Source organism: Rattus norvegicus, chromosome 8 (assembly GCF_036323735.1).
Source record: "Rattus norvegicus strain BN/NHsdMcwi chromosome 8, GRCr8, whole genome shotgun sequence".
In the NCBI taxonomy this organism is placed as follows: Eukaryota; Metazoa; Chordata; class Mammalia; order Rodentia; family Muridae; genus Rattus; species Rattus norvegicus.
The window spans coordinates 132552686-132566403 of NC_086026.1; positions in this window are offsets into that span (position 1 = coordinate 132552686).

A 13718-nucleotide genomic window follows, 5' to 3' on the forward strand; every position below is an offset into this window, starting at 1 on the left:
TTGATAAAGGGAAGTGGCAAATCCAGACCTGATGGGTTGGGTCAGTCTGGGTAGCATGGGTTACAAAGCAGTCAGCAATGAATAAGATCCCAGAGAGGAACATGTCTAAACCAAAGTGCAGATATGTTTGATTGTTTTCTGATGAGGATTTTCCTAAGATGTAGAGCAGAAGGTTGGGTTGTCAAGGACAGTTGAACAGATTAAGCCTTAAATGAAGCATTACCACCCCTGCCAATTGGGTACTGTAACCTGGAATCCATCTAGGTAGTTGGTTACTAAGCTGTACTTAGACTAGGAAAGGATTCTGCATGTTACCAACCTAACAGGACCCTTACAGGCTCTGAAGAACAGTGACACTACCAGGTTCATTTGAATATACATATATTCATACTAACTGTTGGCAAGCAGTATTATTTGCAGATTGACTTGATTTTTTTTCAAGGAATTCTTTTATATTTTTATAGAGTCCCAAATTGTGGAGATACAGCCTGTCAGTGTCGATGCCTTTATACTCAGCCAGGACACTGGGAATCTGCCTTCACAGAAGGACACAGAGGCAGGCGTCCCCCTCAAATAGGTAGCAGCTATGTTACTTCTGAAGACGGTCTGATGAATAAATCCTTCAATATTATTATTGCAATCTTACAGGTATTTTTGCTCTCACTATGTGGCCCCATGCTGGCCTCAAATTTATGACTATAGGTATACTTAAGCTTCCCAAGTGCTGGGATTAGAGACATGAGCTACCGCACCCAGATCTTACTGTTTGGATTTGAAGCTACTGGTGTTAAGAGCTTCAGTCCATTCCCTGGCATCCCTGTGTTTGATATAAAGCATTGGTCAGGACCCTTTGCTCTAGCATCCTTCTCTAATATCCACTCTTTAAATGTTCAGAATTATGAAAACACAGCCAGACATGGGAGTGTGCATGGAAGTCTGGAGGTCATGAGTTTTTAAAGGCCAGTTATGCCACAGTGTGAGATCTCGTCTCAGAAAAACAAAAGCAAAAATCTGAACCTGTAAACACAATAGCAGTAGCTTCCTCTTAACACAAAACAGGAAAGAGTGGCTGCTTATTAGAGAAGAAGCTAGCTTGCAGCAAGTTCACACTGATAGAGATTACTTGGTTGCTGTTTGAAACCCAGAAACCCACTTGTATTGATGGTGCATAGTAATGTGGCTGGTGCCACCTGTGCTTATTATCCATGTGTACCTGGAGCTGTGTCCTCCATCTGGCTACATACTCTGTGGCCACCCTTCCTTCCTTCACCAGGCTACTGTAGTGAGTGGACCTTTAGGCTAAACTTGTCTCCCTGCTTTTGCTCTCCTTTTAACAGCCTATGCTCAGACAAAGACTTGAGGGACAGTCTTGAAAATACCAGTCAGTCCCTCCTCTAGCCTCGGACACTTTCTAAGGAGGGAACCAAGCACTGCCCCTCCCCCACCATGAATCTCAGCACACTCCTTGTTCTTCCTGCACCAGTTTGATTGGTCTTTTTGTTTTGGGGGACACAGGTGTTGAAATTTGTCTGGGCTGAGGTAAATGCAAAGTGTTGGATCAGGGCAGCTTTGTGTGTTAGGTACTGCTATGTTTGTACAAAGGGGTTTTCCAAACTAAGGTACAACCCACATGGTGGAGCAAGATGAATTTTAAAAAAAAATTTTAATCATTTTGTTTATTTACGTTTCAAATGTTATCTCCCTTTCCAGTTTCCTCTCCAAAATCCCCCCATGTCCCCCAACACTGCCTCCACTAGGGTGCTCTCTCACCCACCTGCCCACCCACTCCCACCCCACTGCCCTGGCATTCCCCTACACTGGGGCATCACAGCCTTCACAGGACCAAGGGCCTCCCCTCCCTTTGATGCCAGACAAGGCCATCCTCTGCTACAAATGCAGGAACAAGGAAAATTTTACACACCTCTAAAACTTGTCATAAACAGACTTGTAATAACACTTATTTACCAGAAGGTTGTGAAATGTTAACATATTATAATATTACCATATCTTCCCTCCCTCATGTGTGTGTGTGTGTGTGTGTGTGTGTGTGTGTGTGTGTGTGTGGTGGTGGTGGTGGTGGTGGTGGTACCTAGGACCTAGTGCATACTAAGCACATATTTTTACCATTGAATTATAACCTGCCATCTGCCCAGCACATTTGGTTAATTTTTAGGAAATTTGGTGTATTTTTATGGCCATGTGTAGTTCTTTTGTTGGAAATCTGCTGGGGTGGTAAAAATAATTAAATTTCTTTACAAGTTTATTTTACTTTTCTATATTTTATTAATTAGAAGGTAAACCTGGAAAGCTCTGTGTTGTCTACATTTTCACATGCATTGTCATGGAGTTGCTGCCACTGTTCTCTTGGAATTTATGTCTTCTATTCTACATTATCATGCTGTCGTTGTTGCTTCTAAGGCAATATTTTTTATTTGTGCATTTTCTTACCTTTTTTTGTCATCCTTGATAGAAGCCACATTATTAAAACTGAGTAGCCTCCAGCCAGGATTATCATCAAATGATCTGTGGTAAAACGGACACTCATTCTGAATCTTTTAAGGACACGCATTCTGAATCTTTTAGCTTTCAGGACTGGATTACGGATCTATGCTTTTATTTTTATTCTGTTTAAATATTTTGTAGTTTTTATTCTGCTTTCGTTTTAGCTCATGAAGAATTTAGAAATTTCATTTTTACTTTCCAAAACCAGTTCTTTTCCTTTTGTATTTTAATGAACTATCATCTAGATGGTATTACTTTTTCTAATTTGCTTGTAATTCTGTGATGAACTTGTACACTGTCAACTATTATAGCAGCTCCAATATATTTTTGCTGTGTTAGAACTTCTCAACTGGAAATGCATAAGTGGATTGTGGCATATTGTGACATGTCACTGTCCTCGGTCCTAAGAATAGCTAAATGGGGTCTTGCAATGACTAGCCACACATGAGATGCTCACTGTATGCTCAGGAAGCTTGACAAGAGCCCTGAGCAGTAGGCACAGGTGTTTATACATCCCTTGCTGTTTCACGGTGATATGTAAGAATCTTGAACCCTCTGGGTAGACACCTCTCACCAGCAAGCTCATAAAGGATAAGGCACTGGGGACTCTCAGTGGACTCTGCTCTTGTCCCCTGGGCCCAAGAACATGAGGTATGCCAAAGGCCTCAAGCTTAGCTGAGGTTCTGTGAAGCCCCAGACAGACAGAAGTACCAATTCTGCTTTACATATTTAAGATTCTTCTGTTGATTTGTGTCTGATGTGTCCTTTCTGCAGCTTTCAAGCCAACTACAGGTGACCATTCTAAGAATTTATGTGTAATCTCTCTGTACTGGGCCTGCTGCATGAAGTCGAACAGCCTCTGTGGTTGGGAGGTGGGGAATGCGGACAATTATAGAAAAGAAAGGAAGGCTCAGAGACAAGGGTTAGAATCAGGAAGGCTGCAGGTCAATACCACACCAGCTTCAAGTGAGTTTGTTTGTTTATTTATTTACTGCCTTTTAGTACTTCACAGAATCATGGGAAGCAAAATCACAAGCTAGCAGAAACAATGGCTGGTATATAAACAGTATATCTGTTCCCACCAGAGGCCTCCCTGCTCCTTCCACCAAGATTAATAGAACGTTCAGCCCCTAGCCTTGATCCTCAAGTGTATGCCCTTCTATCGTTCCATGCATCAGCAGGCCGGGAATCTGCCAGCAGACCCTGACCTATCGTGACTCTGCCTGGCAGAAGCAGACAGCATCTCCCAACTTCTGTCTGAACTGTATCTGAATCTTTTAATTTAAAAAAAAATGTGTTTTGGTACTCATTTGCATTTTATATTACAAAAGTATTACATTTGTTAATGAAAGATGAAGAACCAATTTCAAATGTGATTTTTAAGTGCTACAAATTGAGTATTTATAAATATTGAATTTAAAATTTTACCACTTATGCAAATAAATTTTCTCATTGATTGTAATTATCAAGAAATCGATTATTTTCATTAAAAATCTTGAAGTGAAATGTGTGTAGTAGTTCAAGCATAAAATATGATAAAGGCTTATGGCTATGGGAAGAACTTCTCCCATTTAAAACCTGGAAACTATTTTTTGTGTAGTGTTTCTAAAAAGGGCAGTAGTTAATCTTTTGCACTGTAGCAAAATATCTTATTGCCATGGGTTGGATATAGTTTGTCTTCAACGGCTCACATGTTGGGAAAACTGGTCATGAAGTGATATGTGGACATGGTAGAGCTTCCCTAGTTACTAACCTCAAAGGCATTTTCATTAGAACTGATACCATAAATACCTAATTTATGTCAAAGCTAAGAACAGCAGTTTTACTACTTAAAATCTTAAGCAGAAAATTACCATGTATGTAAAAATGAAAATTACGTGAAAGCTACTTATCTTTATTATTCCAAGCAGTTAGGGCGTGAATTTGGATTCCTCAGCTATTGCTTCCAACTTTACTCAATTGTTATTACAATAAATTATGAGCCTTAAATGTTCATGGCCTCAATCACATACTTTCAGTATGTTTTCTTCTTTCCCGCCTTTCCTCCCTTCCTCTCTCCCTTCCTTCCTTTTTGCCTTCCGTACCATTTTTTCTGCAGCCCAGCTTGCCTGGAATTTATGTAGCCTCCCTAATGCTTTGCATGAGTGAATGTGCTCAGATGAAATGTTTTTCTTTTCTTTCTGGGGATGTCTGTGAGTGTACATGAGTATGCACATCTACATGTAGAAAAAGACCAGAGGTCGATGTCAGTCAGGTGCCTTCCTTAATTGATATTTACCTTATTTTTTTTTAGATAAGATACTTTATTGAAGCTGGAGCTTGCCAATTTAGCTAGACTGTCTGGCCAGCAAGCTCCAGGGATCTTCCTGTCTCCTCCTCTCTAACACTGGGATTGTGAAAATTTTTCTGTTGTTCTGGATGATTGAGTTCAAGTCCTCATTCTTTCATTTTACTGAGTCATGTCTCTAGACTCATGTTTAATTTTCTTCATTTAACTTGTTCTTTGAAATAATTTTAATTCACTTACAGTTATAAAAATTGATGCAAAAAGATCTGGAGATCTAAGTACCTTGACTCAATTTCCTTTGTAGTAGCCTACTGACAAAGTATACAATATCCCAAACAGGACACAGACTTTGTTAAAATTGAGACACATAACAGTGTCATGTGTACACAACCTCTTCTTTCAATGCTCCACCCTTACCTACAATCCTTATCTTTATTACCTGCTAGTTTAATTTCCATTCCTAAAATGTTATAGTTCCAAGAGCACAGCATGAATGGGATCAAATAGCATATAGCCCTTTGAAATTGCATTTTCATTTAGCATAATTCTTTTGAAATTAATCTGTATTGTAACTAACATTTTTTTTCTTTTTGTTGCTAAATAGTTACTATAGAATCCTGCTTTCTGGGCATGATATAGTTGTTACTCTCCTGAACTCTCAAAAGCTGTAATTACCTGCATGAGACCTTCAGAAGGTTGTGTCATTAACTTTTTATTATGGAGGAGGGGGCACTCTCAAGGCCCTGACCCTTCCTAAAGATTTATAGGGAGTTAATTTTTGCTAGGAAAGAGACTTTTTTTTCAATTGTATCGTTACTGGTAAACGGGCAATGTCTTTTACAAATAATTTCTCATTCATGCTATGTATCCCTTTACAAATACTTCTATAAAATAATACTAATTAAATTCACTAAGCTAAACTTTGGTTCATTGTTTGTGCTGTATGTAAAGTTAATAGGCATCTGTTCATCTATGCAGGAAAAGGTTGTACAACACTGATTTGTCATGGTATGGATGTGTAGATTATTTAATCATTTGTGTAGTATGCCCATTTAAGTGGTTGTCATGAATAAAACTACTAAGAGCACTCGTGTTTAAGGTTATAAACATCCATAACTCTATTTCTAGGAGATCTAATACCATTTTCTGACTCCCTCAGCTACCAGCCACACATGTGTTACACATATACACATCCAGGTAAAAATCATACATAAAATAAAACTAATAAATCTAATAATTATGACTCTCTTCCTAGATGGCTTTAGGTTGCACTAAGTCAAAAGTTAAATCTAACCAACTCCAGAATGATCATAAAATTTTGCCTTCCTAATAACAATATACAAACACTATTTTACAAATCAGCAGCATTTGGTCTTGTACTAGTTTTGTTGTTGTTGTTTATTTGTTTGTTTTTCTTAGCCAATCTGACAAAGATGTAGTCATTATCATGGCCTTAATTTACATCTTGATATACATAAAAATATATTTGACAGGAAACTATAAAATCTAATGTGAAGTCCTATAGCTTCAGACTGGCTCTTCTAATTTTATAGTTCATTGAGCTGTAGATTGTGGGTTTGGATAATTCTATATAATTTTATTTTATTTGCAAATTCTAATAAACTTTTAATGAAGTAAAATAGTGTATTTCATAATGGCAAATGGTATTGAACTTTTTATATACTTTTTGCCATATTATCTTTTCCTAATTTTTTCCATTGAATCATTTGATTATTTTTTTAAAGAATTGTTGTTTTGAGAAGTCTATATATTCTAGAAACTAATCTGTTTTTAGATATGTATTTTGCAAATATTCTCTCAATTCTTTTTATCTTTTTAAGAAATTCTTTCAAAGGCCAAAAGCTTTAAATTTTAGGTAGTTAAATTTATCCAACTTTTTAAAATTTTTTTTTATTAACTAGAGTATTTCTTATTTACATTTCAAGTGTTATTCCCTTTCCCGGTTTCCGGGCCAACATCCCCCTAACCCCTACCCCTCCACTTCTTTATGGGTGTTCCCCTTCCCATCCTCCCCCCATTGCCGCCCTCCCCCCAAAAATCACATTCACTGGGGGTTCAGTCTTAGGAGGACCAAGGGTTTCCCCTTCCACTGGTGCTCTTACTAGGATATTCATTGCTACCTATGAGGTCAGAGTCCAGGGTCAGTCCATCTATAGTATTTAGATAGTGGCTTAGTCCCTGGAAGCTTTGGTTGCTTGGCATTGTTGTTCATAAGGGTCTCGAGCCCCTTCAAGCTCTTCCAGTCCTTTCTCTGATTCCTTCAACAGGGGTTCAGTTCTCAGTTCAGTGGTTTGCTGCTGGCATTCACCTCTGTATTTGCCTTATTCTGGCTGTGTCTCTCGGGAGAGATCTACATCCAGCTCCAGTCGGCCTGCACTTCTTTGCTTCATCCATCTTGTCTAATTGGGTGGCTGTATATGTATGGGTCACATGTGGGGCAGGCTCTGAATGGGTGTTCCTTCTCTCTCTGTTTTAATCATTGCCTCTCTATTCCCTGACAAGGCTATCCTTTTAAAGAAGGAGAGGAGCATTCACATTTTGATCATCCGTCTTGAGTTTCATGTGTTCTATACATCTAGGGTAATTCAAGCATTTGGGCTAATAGCCACTTATCAATGAGTGCATACCATGTGTGTTTTTCTGTGATTGGGTTACCTCGCTCAGGATGATATTTTCCAGTTCCAACCATTTACCTATGAATTTCATAAAGGCATTGTTTTTGATAGCTGAGTAATATTCCATTGTGTAGATGTACCACATTTTCTGTATCCATTCCCCTGTTGAAGGGCATCTGGGTTCTTTCCAGCTTCTGGCTATTATAAATAAGGCTGCTATGAACATATTGGAGCATGTGTCTTTTTTATATGTTGGGGCATCTTTTGGGTATATGCCCAAGAGAGGTATAGCTGGATCCTCAGGTAGTTCAATGTCCAATTTTCTGAGGAAACTCCAGACTGATTTGCAGAATGATTGTACCAGTCTGCAATCCCATCAGCATTGGAGGAGTGTTCCACTTTCTCCACATCCTTGCCAGCATTTGCTGTCACCTGAGTTTTTAATCTTAGCCATTCTCACTGGTGTGAGGTGAAATCTCAGGGTTGTTTTGATTTGCATTTCCCTTATGACTAAAGATGTTGAACATTTCTTTAGGTGTTTCTCAGCCATTCGGCATTCCTCAGCTGTGAATTCTTTGTTTAGCTCTGAACCCCATGATTTAATTTTTTTATTAACTTGAGTATTTCGTATTTACATTTCGAGGTACATTTTGAACCCCATTTTTAATAGGGTCATTGGTCTCCCTGAGGTCTAACTTCTTGAGTACTTTGTATATTTTGGATATAAGCCCTCTATCTGTTGTAGGATTGGTAAAGATCTTTTCCCAATCTGTTGGTTGCCATTTTGTCCTAACCACAGTGTCCTTTACCTAACAGAAGCTTTGCAGTTTTATGAGATCCCATTTGTCGATTCTTGATCTTAGAGTATAAGCCATTGGTGTTTTGTTCAGGAAATTTTTTTCAGTGCCCATGTGTTCGAGATGCTGCCCTAGTTTTTCTTCTATTAGTTTGAGTGTATCTGGTTTGATGTGGAGGTCCTTGATCCACTTGGACTTAAGCTTTGTGCAGGGCGATGAGGATGGATCGATCTGCATTCTTCTACATGTTGACCTCCAGTTGAACCAGCACCATTTGCTGAAAATGCTATCTTTTTTCCATTTGATGGTTTTGGCTCCTTTGGCAAAAATCAAGTGCCCATAGGTGTGTGGTTATTTCTGGGTCTTCAATTCTGTTCCATTGGTCTATCTGTCTGTCTCTGTACCGATACCATGCGGTTTTTATCACTATTGCTCTATAATACGGCTTGAGTTCAGGGATAGTGATTCCCCCTGAAGTCCTTTTATTGTTGAGGATAGTTTTAGCTATCCTGGGTTTTTTGTTATCCCAGATGAATTTGCAAATTGTTCTGTCTAACTCTTTGAAGAATTGGATTGGTATTTTGATGGGAATTGCATTGAATCTGCAGATCGCTTTTGGTAAAATGGCCATTTTTACTATATTAATCCTGCCAATCTATGAGCATGGGAGATCTTTCCATCTTCTGAGGTCTTCTTCAATTTCTTTCTTCAGAGTCTTGAAGTTCTTATTGTACAGATCTTTTACTTGCTTGGTTAAAGTCACACCGAGGTACTTTATATTATTTGGGTCTATTATGAAGGGTGTCATTTCCCTAATTTCTTTCTCGGCTTGTTTCTCTTTTGTGTAGAGGAAGGCAACTGATTTATTTGAGTTAATTTTATACCCAGCCACTTTGCTGAAGTTGTTTATCAGCTTTAGTAGTTCTCTGGTGGAACTTTTGGGATCACTTAATATACTATCATATCATCTGCAAATAGTGATATTTTGACTTCTTCTTTTCCAATCTGTATCCCCTTGATCTCCTTCTGATTGCTCTGGCTAGAACTTCAAGAACAATATTGAATAAGTAGGGAGAGAGTGGGCAGCCTTGTCTAGTCCCTTATTTTAGTAGGATTGCTTCAAGTTTCTCTCCATTTAGTTTAATGTTAGCAACTGGTTTGCTGTATATGGCTTTTACTATGTTTAGGTATGGGCCTTGAATTCCTATTCTTTCCAGCACTTTTATCATGAAGGGGTGTTGAATTTTGTCAAATGCTTTCTCAGCATCTAATGAAATGATCATGTGGTTCTGTTCTTTCAGTTTGTTTATATGATGGATCACGTTGATGGTTTTCCATATATTAAACCATCCCTGCATGCCTGGGATGAAGCCTACTTGATCATGGTGGATGATTGTTTTGATGTGCTCTTGAATTCGGTTTGCCAGAATTTTATTGAGTATTTTTGTGTCAATATTCATAAGGGAAATTGGTCTGAAGTTCTCTTTCTTTGTTGGGTCTTTGTGTGGTTTAGGTATAAGAGTAATTGTGGCTTCATAGAAGGAATTCGGTAGTGCTCCATCTGTTTCAATTTTGTGGAATAGTTTGGATAATATTGGTACGAGGTCTTCTATGAAGGTCTGATAGAATTCTGCACTAAACCCGTCTGGACCTGGGCTCTTTTTGGTTGGGAGACCTTTAATGACTGCTTCTATTTCCTTAGGAGTTATGGGGTTGTTTAACTGGTTTATCTGTTCCTGATTTAACTTCGGTACCTGGTATCTGTCTAGGAAATTGTCCATTTCCTGTAGATTTTCAAGTTTTGTTGAATATAGACTTTTATAGTAAGATCTGATGATTTTTTTGAATTTCCTCTGAATCTGTAGTTATGTCTCCCTTTTCATTTCTGATTTTGTTAATTTGGACACACTCTCTGTGTCCTCTCGTTAGTCTGGCTAAGGGTTTATCTATCTTGTTGATTTTCTCAAAGAACCAACTTTTGGTTCTGTTGATTCTTTCTATGGTCCTTTTTGTTTCTACTTGGTTGATTTCAGCTCTGAGTTTGATTATTTCCTGCCTTCTACTCCTCCTGGGTGTATTTGCTTCTTTTTGTTCTAGAGCTTCTAGGTGTGCTGTCAAGCGGTTGACATATGCTCTTTCCTGTTTCTTTCTGCAGGCACTCAGTGCTATGAGTTTTCCTCTTAGCACAGCTTTCATTGTGTCCCATAAGTTTGGGTATGTTGTACCTTCATTTTCAGTAAATTCTAAGAAGTCTTTAATTTCTTTCTTCATTTCTTTCTTGACCAGGTTATCGTTGATTAGAGCATTGTTCAACTTCCACGTATATGTGGGCATTCTTCCCTTATTGTTATTGAAGACCAGCTTTAGGCTGTGGTGGTCTGATAGCACACTTGGGATTATTTCTATCTTTCTGTACCTGTTGAGGCCCGTTTTTTGACCAATTATATGGTCAATTTGGAGAAAGTACCATGAGGAGCTATGAAAAATGTATATCCTTTTCCTTTAGGATAGAATGTTCTATAAATATCTGTTAAGTCCATTTGGTTCATGACTTCTCTTAGTCTGTCTACGTCTCTGTTTAATTTCTGTTTCCATGATCTGTCCATTGATGAGAGTGGGATGTTGAAATCTCCTACTATTATTGTGTGAGGTGTAATGTGTGTTTTGAACTTTAGTAAGGTTTCTTTTATGTATGTAGGTGCCCTTGTATTTGGGGCATAGTTCATCTTGGTGGATTTTTCCTTTGATGAATATGAAGTGTCCTTCCTTATCTTTTTTGATGACTTTTAGTTGAAAATCGATTTTATTTGATATTAGAATGGCTACTCCAGCTTGCTTCTTCCGACCATTTGCTTGGAAAGTTGTTTTCCAGCCTTTCACTCTGAGGTAGTGTCTGTATTTGTCTCTGAGGTGTGTTTCCTGTAGGCAGCAGAATGCAGGGTCCTCATTGCATATCCAGTTTGTTAATTTATGTCTTTTTATTGAAGAGTTGAGAACATTGATGTTGAGAGATATTAAGGAATAGTGATTATTGCTTCCTGTTATATTCATATGTGGATGTGAGATTATGTTTGTGTGCTTTTCTTCTCTTCGTTTTGTTGCCAAGACGATTAGTTTCTTGCTTTTTCTAGGGTGTAGCTTGCCTCCTTATGTTGGCCTTTACCATTTATTATTCTTTGTAGAGCTGGATTTGTAGAAAGATATTGTGTAAATTTGGTTTTGTCATGGAATATCTTGGTTTCTCCATCTATGTTAATTGAGAGTTTTGCAGGATACAGTAACCTGGGCTGGCATTTGTGTTCTCTTAGGGTCTGTATGACATCTGTCCAGGATCATCTGGCTTTCATAGTCTCTGGCGAAAAGTCTGGTGTGATTCTGATAGGTCTGCCTTTATATGTTACTTGACCTTTTTCCCTTACTGCTTTTAATATTCTCTCTTTATTTTGTGCATTTGGTGTTTTGACTATTATGTGTTGGGAGGAGTTTCTTTTCTGGTCCAATCTATTTGGAGTTCTGTAGGCTTCTTGTATGCTTATGGGTATCTCTTTCTTTACGTTAGGGAAGTTTTCTTCTATGATTTTGTTGAAAATATTTACTGGTCCTTTGAGCTGCAAGTCTTCACTCTCTTCTCTACATATTATCCTTAGGTTTGATCTTCTCATTGAGTCCTGGATTTCCTATATGTTTTGGACCAGTTTTTCCACTTTGCATTATCTTTGACAGTTGAGTTGATGATATCTATGGAATCTTCTGCTCCTGAGATTCTCTCTTCTATTTCTTGCATTCTGTTGGTGATGCTTCTATCTACAGCTCCTTGTCTCTTCCTTTGGTTTTCTATATCCAGGGTTGTTTCCATGTGTTCTTTCTTGATTGCTTCTATTTCCATTTTTAATTCCTTCAACTGTTTGATTGTGTTTTCCTGGAATCTTTCAGGGATTTTGGTGATTCCTCTCTGTAGGCTTCTATTTGTTTATTTATGTTTTCCTGCATTTCTCTAAGGGAGTTCTTCATGTCTTTCTTGAAGTCCTCCAGCATCATGATCAAATATGATTTTGAATCTAGATCTTGCTTTTCTGGTATGTTTGGATATTCCGTGTTTGCTTTGGTGGGAGAATTGTGCTCCAATGATGCCATGTAGTCTTGGTTTCTGTTGCTTGGGTTCCTGCGCTTGCCTCTCGCCATCAGATTATCTCTAGTGTTACTTTGTTCTGCTATTTCTGACAGTGGCTAGACTGTCCTATAAGCCTGTGTGTCAGGAGTGCTGTAGACCTGTTTTCCTGTTTTCTTTCAGCCAGTTATAGGAACAGAGTGTTCTGCTTTCGGGCTTGTAGTTTTTCCTATCTACAGGTCTTCAGCTGTTCCTGTGGGCCTGTGTCCTGCGTTCACCAGGCAGGTCGCTTGGAGCAGGAAGATTGGTCTTACCTGTGGTCCTGAGGCTCAAGTTTGCTTGTGGGGTGTTGCTTATGAGCTCTCCACGGGGGCAGCAACCAGGAGGACCTGTGCCGCCCTTTCCCGGAGTTTCCGTGCACCAGGGTTCCAGATGGCGTTTGGTGTTTTCCTCTGGAATCAGTAATGTGGGCAGAGTGTAGTTTCCTCTGGTTTCCCAGGCGTGTCTGCCTCTCTGAAGGTTTAGCTCTCCCTCCCACGGGATTTGGGTGCAGAGAACTGTTTATCCGGTCAGTCCCTTCAGGTTCTGGCGGTGTCTCAGACGCAGGGGACCTGCTGCCCCTGTGCCCTTATCCAAGGGAACCCAGAGGCCATATACAGTTTCCTCTTGGGCCAGGGATGTGGGCAGGGGTGGGCAGTGTTGGTGGTCTCTTCTGCTCTGCAGTCTCAGGAGTGCCCACCTGTCCAGGCCGTGAGCTCTCTCTCCCATGGGGTTTGGGAGAAGTGAGCTGCTGCGAGCAGCTTTATCCAACTTTTATGTCTCATGATTTTTGAGGTCAAGTCTAGTAATTGTTTGCCTAAAACTAGAGCCAAATGATATCTTCATAAAAATTTTATTTTATGTTTAACATTTAAAACTATGACCCACATTGAATGTCTTTTGCCAACCTTAATCTTCTTTTTTTTTTTTTTTTTTGATAGAATCTCACCCAGGCTGGTCTTAAACCCACTACCTCAATAAAATTGTTCTTAAACTCCTGAGCTGTCAACTGGTCATAATTCATGCAGATCTTGTTCTAATCTCTCTAGTCTATTTCATTTATCTGTGTAACTCTATCTCCATGAACACCATAGAGTCTGGAACATTATAATGGTATGAATCTTGAGACCTGTTAGATTACTTTCTCCAGTATTCTTTTACAAGACTGCTAAAGCTTGTATTTGTTATTCTTAGCTGTGTGACAGAGCACCCAAAAGAAACAGCTTAAGGGAAGAAGGATTTTGGGGGATCAAAGTTTTAATGGGTTCTAGTCCCATCATGGCTAGACAGCTTAGTTTATGGTGGTGAAAGAGTATCATACAGACCATCCACATCGTATCAGACAAGGA